The following is a 10,569-nucleotide window of genomic DNA, read 5'->3' as shown; positions in this document are numbered from 1 at the left end:
ATCTGTTGATGGACACTTGGGTTACTTCCATCTCCTGGCTATTGTAAATAGAGCTGCAATGAACATTTTGGTACATGACTCTTCTTGAATTATGGTTTTCTCAGGGTATATGCCCAGTAGTGGGTTTGCTGGGTCGTATGGTAGTTCTATTTGTAGTTTTTTTCAGGAATCTCCATACTGCTTCTGCTGTCTTCCTTCTGGTGGATGAGGCTATCTAAGAGGCTTGTGCAGGTTTCCTGATGGGAGGGACTGGTGGTGGTTAGAGCTGACTGTTGCTCTGGTGGGCAGAGCTCAGTAAAACTTTAATCCACTTGACTGCTGATGGGTGGGGCTGGGTTCCCTCCCTGTTGGTTGTTTGGCCTGAGGCAACCCAACACTGGAGCCTACCTGGGCTCTTTTGTGGGGCTAATGACATACTCTGGCAGGGATCATGCCAAGGAGTACTTCCCAGAACTTCTGCTGCCAGTGTCCTTGTCCCCGCGGTGAGCCACAGCCACCACCCGCCTCTGCAGAAGACCCTCCAACACTAGCAGGTAGGTCTGCTTCAGTCTCCCCCTGGGGTCACTGCTCCTTCCCCTGGGTCCCGATGCACACACCATTTTGTATGTGACCTCCAAGAGTGGAGTCTCTGTTTCCCCCAGTCCTGTCGAAGTCCTGCAATCAATTCCCACTAGCCTTCAAAGTCTGATTCTCTGGGAATTCCTCCTCCCATTGCTGGACCCCCAGGTTGGGAAGCTTGATGTGGGGCTCAGAACCTTCACTCCAGTGGGTGGACTTCTGTGGTATAAGTGTTCTCCAGTCTGTGAGTCACCCACCCAGCAGTTATGGGATTAGATTTTGCTCCCCTCCTACCATCTCCTTGTGGCTTCTCCTTTGTCTTTGGATGTGGGGTATCTTTTTTGGTGAGTTCCAGTGTCTTCCTGTCGATGATTGTCCAGCAGCTAGTTGTGAATCTGGTGTTCTCACAAGAGGGAGTGAGAGCATGTCCTTCTACTCTGCCATCTTTGTTCAGGCTCTTCTCGAGGTAAACTTCTTATAACGTACAGATCTTAAGTACATAGTTCAATGAGTTTTGACAGATGTCTACACCCACATAACCACTATTCCAGTCAGGACACAGAGCATTTCCATCACTCCAGAAAATTCTTTCTCCAACTTCTACTCAATTCTTGGTCCCATAGGCATCCACATTTATGATTTCTATAAGTATACATTATTTTTGCCTGCTCTTGAACTTCATATAAACTGAATCATAAAATATGCATTCTTTCTTTTTCCTGACTTCATCTGTATAACATCTGTTTGTAGGATTCAAGCATGTTATTGCATGTATCACTAGTTGGTTCTTTTTTATTACTGAGTAACATCCTGTTGAATCAATATACCATAATTTGTTTTACCAGCTTCCTGTTGATGAATTTTTTGATTGTTTCTAGTTTTTGACTATTACAAATAAAGTTCATATGAACATTCTTTTATAAGCCCTTAGGTATGAATACTTAGAACTGGACTTGTTGGATTACATATTAGGCATATATTTAACACTTTAATAAAAGGACAGGGCTTCCCTGGTGGTGCAGTGGTTGAGAGTCCGCCTGCCGATGCAGGGGACACGGGTTCGACCGGGTTCGCGCCCCGGTCCGGGAGGATCCCACGTGCCGCGGAGCGGCTGGGCCCGTGAGCCATGGCCGCTGAGCCTGCGCGTCCGGAGCCTGTGCTCCGCAACGGGAGAGGCCACAGCAGTGAGAGGCCCGTGTACCGCAAAAAAAAAAATAAAAATAAAAATAAATAATTTAAAAAAATAATAATAAAAGGACAATTTTTCAAATTGATTGAGTCATATTACAGTCCCCTTGAGTGAAGTAGAGTTCCACCTGCTTTTCATCTTTGCCAGTATTTGGTGTTCATGGTGTATTAAGTGGATTATCATTGTGAATTTAGTTTCTGTTTTTATAATGATTTAAGATGTTCAACATCTTTTTATGGGCTTATTGAACATTTATTTATCTTATTTTCGTGAATGTCTGTTCAAGTTTTACCCATTTTTAAATCGCATTTCATGTATTATTCAATTGTAAGTGTTCTTTATTGGATTCTGGATACAAGTGCTTTGTTGGACACTTGTGCTGAGAATGTTTTCTCTCAGTCTGGACTTTGTTTTTCATCTTTGTAAGAGTATCACTGGATAAGCAGAAATTTTGAATTTGATGAAGTCCAAATTATATATATATATATTTTTTTTTTTTTTCATTTCTGTTTAGTGTTTTTGATCTTCACTAAGAAATGTTTGCCTACCTCAAGTTTGTGAAAACATTCTGTTTTCCTCTGGGAAGCTTTAGAGGTTTAGCTTTTAAATTGCTCGTCATATCAATGATCATCTGAACATCATTTTGGGGCGTGGACTTTAACACTGTATTTGAAGTCCTGTTATTAAATAAATCACTTTTAGGATTTTTAAGTATGTCTGATGAACTGTCCCATTTATCATTATTTTTGGTAATACTTCTTTCTTTTTTTTTGTTTTGCTCTGAATTATATACTTCTTTCTTGAAATCTATGTTGTTTGATGTTTCTGTAGTCACACTCTCTCTCTACTTATTGTTTGAATGGTTTATAATTTTTGTCTTTTTACTTTCAATCTGTATCTTTATATGTGGTATACTTGACTCTTACGTTTTTATTCAATCTGACAATTTTTGTCATTTAATTATTTTGTTTATTTACATTTAATGGAACTATTGATATGATTCCATTTAAGCCTGCAGTCTTGCTATTTGGTTTCTCATTGTTCCATTTGTTTCTTCGATTTTTCTTTTCCTATTTTCTGCTTCATTTTTCATCACTCAAATAATGTTTTATTATTTCATTTTAATTTCTATGTCAGATTTTTACTTTTTTTTTATTTTTTAATAGGTTGCTCTAGGATGTAAAATACAGTTTAATTGAAATTGATATGTATCACCTTATGTAGAATAATAGAACCTTAAAAAATATAATTCCTTTTACCCCCTTTATCCTATAATTTGCTTCTACAAATATTAGAAAACCCACAATGTAATATTATTTTTGCTGTAAAATTCAGTGTTTTTTTAAAGAAATAGAGAAAAAATAGACAGGCTTTTATATTTGCCCACATACTTACCATTTTCAGTATTCTTTATCTTTTTGTATCACCTTCCGTTTCCATTTGTTATCATTTCTATTCAGATTGAAGAATTTCTTTCAGAAGTTTTTAGAGCTCTGACCTGCTTGCTACTAAGTCTCTGAGCTTTTATTTTTCTGAAAAACATCTTTATGTTTTTTTTTTACCTTAAGAGAAATGGGATGCTATTGGAGGGGTTAAGCGGGGGAGTAAAACCATCATTTAATTTTTCTAAAGATACACATTACAAGGATAACTAGTCGATCACAGGTTGGAGATGGGACAACAGAATGCACCAGGTCAGGATGAGTTAGGCAAGGCAAGGCTAGGCAAGGACAAGGGTAGAAGTGGGAGAGATGGATGCACAGCCTTTTAATTATGACTTGGGCTTATTAAACTGTCCTGAGGAGAGGACACAAACATTCTGGTCCCAAACAAAGTCTAAGCCCCACTGTGAATTAACAAATTGACATTCTGACTTATCAGCATATTTTACATTTTTGAGAGTTAAACAAGTTCTAATCACATGTGAGTAAACTGACAAAAATCAAATGCTCTGCACAATTAAAGATCAAAGCCAGGAGTCATGGTCTAAATCTATTCACCTTTTTTACTTTGAGTACAATAAATAATTTTTTTTTTTTTTTTTTTTTTTTTTTGCGGTACGCGGGCCTCTCACTGCTGTGGCCTCTCCCGCAGTGGAGCACAGGCTCCGGACACGCAGGCTCAGCAGCCATGGCTCACGGGCCCAGCTGCTCCGCGGCATGTGGGATCCTCCCAGACCAGGGCACGAACCCGTATCCCCTGCATCGGCAGGCGGACTCCCAACCCCTGCGCCACCAGGGAAGCCCCTACAATAAATAAATTTAAGCTAGCCCTCTATAAACTCTGGCATAGGAATACTTATGCATTGATAGAAAATGAAGCATTCCGTTATGTGCCTGTTGTCTAACAATAGAGTCCAGGCCAGATAATAATTATTGTCCAATTTTTATAATAGCTGACATCAGTGCAAGAAATATTTATTCCTCTGGTAACTAGCTACTAGATATTACCATTACCATTCATATGTAAACTTAGTGAGTTATATGAGTAGCATGTGTGTTAACCATAACAAAAAAAGATAGAAAATTTAAAGCATTTATTCTTCATTTCTCTCTTATACCATTCAGAATGGAGTGGAATAGCCAGGGAGCAAAAGTATCCCAGTTTTTCACAAAGAACCCTCTTGTCAAGGAAACTCTCATACAGTAAATCTCAACTGTGGCTGATATTACCCCTAGAAAGCATTTGGGAAAGTATAGAGGCATTTAGTTACATTAACTAGGGGAGGCTACCAGTATTTTAGTAGATGAATAACAGGAATCCTAAACATCCTGGAATGCACTGGACCATCCCACACAGTAAATAATTATCCTACCCCAAACACCAATAGAGCCCCTGTTGCCATATAGGGTGGGGGTGATATTGACCTCTTCTCTGAAGCCTCCACTGTACTTAGAACAGTATTTTATACTATAGTTATTAGCTATTCTATTTTGTGTTGTATTTAAAAAATAAAAATAAATGAACTATTCAAAACATTTGGGTACTGTGTTATGAAACATGCAGGGATTTATATCTCTGACCCAGTAGGAATATAAAGATTTCATTTTGGTTGGCCATTCCGTAATTTATAGTTAGAACCAATTCTTCCGCCCATTTCATGCCCTGTTTAAAGTGAATTATTTCTCCTCTTTGTAAAGATGGCCTGATCCTTTTTACTTAAGCGTGGTACATGCATCATAAATTAATGCTGGCCTTACCCAATATAGCCAAGAATACGATAGAATTACTGGAGTCTCTTTATTCTTATGAAATTGCTATGTAATCAGTTGTATGGCTTAATATTCCATTAGCCAAATTATTCTTAGTGTCTACATTCATTAAGTAGAAGAAAGAAGGTTTAATCTGTTCTGCTTCTCTTCTCCATATTATTCATGTACTAAAAAGGTAAAATACCCTTGGATATTTTTTTCCAGTTCATATGTTTCCTTTACACAAGGGTACAGAGTAGCATATGTGGGACTGTGTAGGCTTAAAAATAGTTTAACTCATATAGTCATCTGTTTTCATTCCACAACCAAATATTGCATTTCTAGAATATTATAGATGTTCTGCTACATACTGGAGGTATACATACTATTAAGAGAGTTTCTGCTCATAAGACCTTAAAATTTAAAGGGGGAGACAGGCAGTTGAGTGTGATAAAGAGACATGTGTTCTGTGAAAAGACTAGGCTCAGTTCCTAAATGAGGTCCGAGGAAAGGATCAGCCAGTTTGACCAAAGTGTGTGTGTGTGTGTGTGTGTGTGTGTGTGTGTGTGTGTGTGGTGGGGGGGGACAGTTTTGGGAAATACCTCAGTGAGATGATGACACTTGAGCTGGACCTTGAAAGATGAGTGGATATTAATTAAGCAGGGAAAGAGGAAGGAAAAAGAGGAAGAGGAAAATAGCTAAGCAAAGGCAAAGAGGCAAGAAGCAGTGAGGCACTTTCATGCCTCTGAAGCCCATTTCTCAGATCTTGATAGTGATGGTTAGGAGATATGGCTGGCGAGATGGGTTGACAAAGCCCTGCACACCAGGCTATGGAGTTTGAAACGTATACTGTCAGCTACACAGTGGTTCTCAAAGGGTAGTTTCAATGTAGCATCAACACCACCATGTGGGAACTTATTAAAGATGCTCATTATCAACTCCACCCCAAACCAGCTGATTCAGAAATTCTGTGGGTGGGGCCCAACAATCGGTGCTTCAACAAGCCTTCTAGGTGATTGAAGCATGCTAAAGTTTGAGAACCACTGGGCTAGAAGAAGCCCCTAAACAGCCTTAAGCTGGTGATAATATGTTCAAATCTGTGTTTTAAAAGATTACTTTAGTGAAAATTTGATTAGAGGGAGATAAAATGAACAGAGAGACCATTTATGAGTACATGTTGACCATCACAAGACCTTAAGACATGCAGGTATGAAATATCAGAAAGGAAAGAGAGAGGTGGAGAAGTTACAAAGGACACATAAAGAGGAAGAATCAACAGGATTTGATTCAAAGAAAAGAGAAGATCCTGATAGATACCATACTTCTCCCTTTACTGACTTGATGGTGGAAAGTGGTACCCTTCATAAGGTGGAGAGTGCAGAAGGGGGAACACCTCTGTTTCAAATATGTTGAAGTTGAACTTCCTGCATCATAGTTGAGCAGAAATATTGAATAGGTGGCTGGGTATATAAGCATGAAGCTCTAGAATGAGTCCTGGGCTGAAAATGGAGATGGGGAAGTCTTTAGCTATTTTAGGTGACTGATGGTGTATGGGTAGGACAGTGTGTTGAATAAAAAGAGAGGATAAGCCATTTAATGCTTCAGGGTCTTGTATGGGCTAGACAGAAAAGGAAGCACCTTCTCATGTGACTGAGAATAAATGGTCCACTATTTGGTGAGGTTAGAGGAGAACCAGGAGAGTGTGTAGTCCTGGAGACCAAAGGGAGAGAGAATTTCAGGAGGAAGGTCTTGGTCATCAGTGCCAAATTATGGAAAGATGAAAGCCCAGAAGAAGTTTTTTGTTTTGATTTTAGGAGATCATTGGTAGCCTTGGTCAAGACAGTTTCTCCAGTGCAGAGAGGATAGTTTTTCTTGAATCTCTGGTCTAGCAAGGACAGCAGACTTCCCATTTTAGACAAAGTTGCCAGTTTTATATATTTCTAAAATCATTGAAGTGGTTAAGAAGCCAATGTTCAGCATTCACATGAAGTTGCCAGCTGAACAACCAAGTAAAGTAGAGAAGATTTAATGTCTTGAGAAGAGAGGATATAATTCCCCCAAAATAGAAGAAGATGCAGTGGAGGTAGTGGAATGTGAGATGCAGGGATGGGTGAGACTTACATCTTCGCCAGGCAGAACTAACATCATAGCAGAGCGAACATAAGACACCAGCCCTTGAGTCACAGGAGGAAATATGAGATGCCTCTGCAGCTGGGGCTTCAAGCTGATTACAGGAAAAAGCAACATCTGCATACATAGAGAAGGGTATTTGGAAGTAAAAGCAGGAATAATCACTTTTTCATTTGCCTATCTTATTCCCAAGGAGCAAAGGTAAGACTTTGATCTCTTCCCTAACAAGAGTTCAAAACCATGGAATAAAGGTGATATAGGTCCTCTAGTTGCTGATGTTGACGTCTGCCATGATCCTGGCTGTTAAGTTTAAACTTAAATTAAATCTGAAAATTTCACTCTAGTCAAAACCTGAGGGCTTCCCTGGTGGCGCAGTGGTTGAGAATCTGCCTGCCAATGTAGGGGACACAGGTTCGAGCCCTGGTCTGGGAAGATCCCACATGCCGCGGAGCACCTGGGCCCGTGAGCCACAACTACTGAGCCTGCGCGTCTGGAGCCTGTGCTCCGCAACAAGAGAGGCCACAACAGTGAGAGGCCTGCGTACCGCGATGAAGAGTGGCCCCCGCTCGCCGCAACTAGAGAAAGCCCTTGCACAGAAACGAAGACCCAGCACAGCCAAAAATAAGAAAGAAAGGAAGGAAGGAAGGAAGGAAGGAAGAAAGAAGCTTTCATTAAAACAAACAAACAAACAAAAAAAAACCTGAAAGACTTGTGTAACTGGAAGACCAGGATGGCCAGGAAGTTTGGGTTTTGTTGAATTTGTGCTCTTGGCCTACAGTGGCCATGGTCATTAACTGGAGTGAAATAGTGTCTGTCTTTTTTTCTTTTTTTTAACATGAACCATGAAAATGTATTGCGCTTTAATCTTTGAAGTAAATGTTCTAAAGACAGGAACACCTCTTGTTGATTGCCATGGAAAGCCATAATTTTAATTTTAAAGTGCCTTTTTACCCTGTAATAGCTTGTACCCACTGCCCTCACACCCAACAAGGGCAGGAATCAAGTCGATTAATAAACTGAGATGAAATAAAATAGTCTAAGACTGTTCTCTGGCTTCTTATTTTTAGGACTGGGTTAGAAAGAAACTTGTCCCTGGAGTTTGGGAGAATTAGCTCATGATACCCAATAGCATTAAACACTTAATTGGCTTCTGGTCTAATTCTGGGTGTCTGAGACAGATTCTATTTAATAATTTAGGCTCCATTATTTTAGGATTGAATTGAAATGACCTTTGACTATCTGGGGTATGTATTTCCTAGAAAATCCCTGTATCTCTGAGCTTCAAACGTTCATACTTGCCATACCATACCGTCTGGCTTATTTTGACAATAAAGCATAATTTTCATTTATCATATTCCCCTGCCATTCCTGTCTTACTAGCGTAAGTGGAAATATTCAAGTACCAAGTCACACAGTTTATTCCTCCTCTTAAGAAATTACTTTTGTATGGAAAAGTCTTATTAATTTAGAATAAAGAAAGGATTTGGATTATAGAAAAGTTTTTGGGAAAAAATTCAGAGGAAATTCTACCGAGTTTTTATTTTGCCAAGAAATTAGTAACAAAGAGGATATATTTGTAGAAAACAGTTTTGTGTATTTCTAAAATCATTTAAATGATTATGAGACCAACATGCATATGAAATCACAATCTTAAAAAGATATATCTCCATTTTAAAGAATGCATTTCTTATCTGATTTGACATGCATATAGATAAAAGCCCTTTAGTTGATATTTTGACATGTATGTCATATTATAATGATAAAAATGGGCTCTACAGACAAATAACTGAAGTGATTAATAGAATTACTCAGTGATAATACAAATGTTTCCTACCATTTGGTTTGATAGTATTCTTCCAAAAATTCAACTTAGCCAATAAATATTGTGTTTCTTCTATACAATAGATTCTGCTATTTATTATTGCAGCTTTGGGAGCAAACGAAACTGACATGGTCCCAGCCTTCAATAAGTATGCAGCTTAATGAGAAAGACAGGCAATAAGTAAGTAATTATGAGTGTGACAGGTGCCAGAAGAGGCAAAAAAATAATAGAATGAATAGTATTGTAGACTTATCCTGATCTGGGGGCCAGGTCTTCCTGGAGAAAGGGAGATTTAGACTTCTACTTGAAGAATGCCCAAGTGGGCATTATAGTTAGACTTGTTAGACTTGTCTTAGGTAAGTATAAGGTCAGGAGGTGAGGAAGATGACTAGGGATGAGCCACAGACTGGAAAGAGTCCAGTACAACTGGGACATAGAATACAAATCAGAGTGGTGAAAGATGAAGCTCTGGGAGTAGAGGGGAGCCAGGTGTGAAGGACTGTATCAACTGTGTCCAAGAGATTTGATTTCATCTAAGGCCTAGGGGAAGCAATTGTTGGGTTTGAAACAGTGGACATTTATGATTATATTTGTGTTTTTACAAAATGTCTCTAGATAACAGAATGGAGAAGGGTCAGAGAAGAACAGGAGTGGAAGTTGCAATGCTGGCTCATAGGCCCTGCAGTAGTCCTGACAAGGGAAGATGGCAGCTTGGATTAGGGCAGTGGCAGTGGGGATGTAGGAATGGGGACAGTTCTGACAGATAATTAAGCTACAGAAGCAACAAGTCTTGATGATTGATTGTGAGTGTGTGTGTGTGTGTGTGTGTGTGTGTGTGTGTTGTGTAGCACCACTGAGAAAAAAGGAAGGAAATTCTCCTAAATTTATGGCTTGAAAATCTAGGTAGAAGGTAGTGATCTTTAGCACATATTACAGAATTGCCGATTGATTCCAGTGAGAATGAATTCCATCTTGTGTTATGGTATGGAATGATACAACCTACAGAAGTAAGCAAATTTAAAATATGTGTCATTGTATTATAATCCCCCAAATATTCTCATGTACAGTGTAGTACTTAAGGAACATTACTTCCACATGATTTATTTTGTTCACAGACCACTTTATATAAATTAAAATCATTTTTATTGAACTTCCCAGTTAATTACAGAGAATTGTATTCTTGGAGGGAGATGAAAAGCCAACAACAAACACACAATTTTAAGCATAGTTCAAATTATTTAAATTACACATTCCTCTAAATGAATCTCGGGACCCTCTCGCGGAGAGCCTCTTCTATTCTCTTTCCTGACACTTCTCTTCAGCCTCTGGGGGGGAGAAGGGACGGTCCTCTTCTCTCTGATCTCTCTGCTTTTTTCTCTAGGAAACTTACCTTCCGACATCATCCTCTTTTTCTCCCCAATGCCACTCTCTTGTTCTGTCTCTTGTCTTCTTCCAAGTTAATGACCTTCCATGTGTTCAGGGCCCTCATGCCCTTTCCAGCTCGAGACTCTTTTGTACCACAAACCACCCAACACATCCAAAGCAGGATCCAGCCTCTGCTGCATTAGGATCAATTTCCCTCCTGAGCCTCTGACTCTCCTGGATTCCATCTAAATCTCTTGGAGTCCTCAGACTCCTTCTCTTCTGATAGAGTTAACAGAAGCAGGTAACATGAGTTG

The sequence above is a fragment of the Physeter macrocephalus genome, chromosome 1, assembly GCF_002837175.3.
Source record: "Physeter macrocephalus isolate SW-GA chromosome 1, ASM283717v5, whole genome shotgun sequence".
Classification (NCBI taxonomy): domain Eukaryota; kingdom Metazoa; phylum Chordata; class Mammalia; order Artiodactyla; family Physeteridae; genus Physeter; species Physeter macrocephalus.
The sequence above is the reverse complement of the archived record's forward strand: the minus strand, read 5'-3'. Positions refer to the sequence as shown.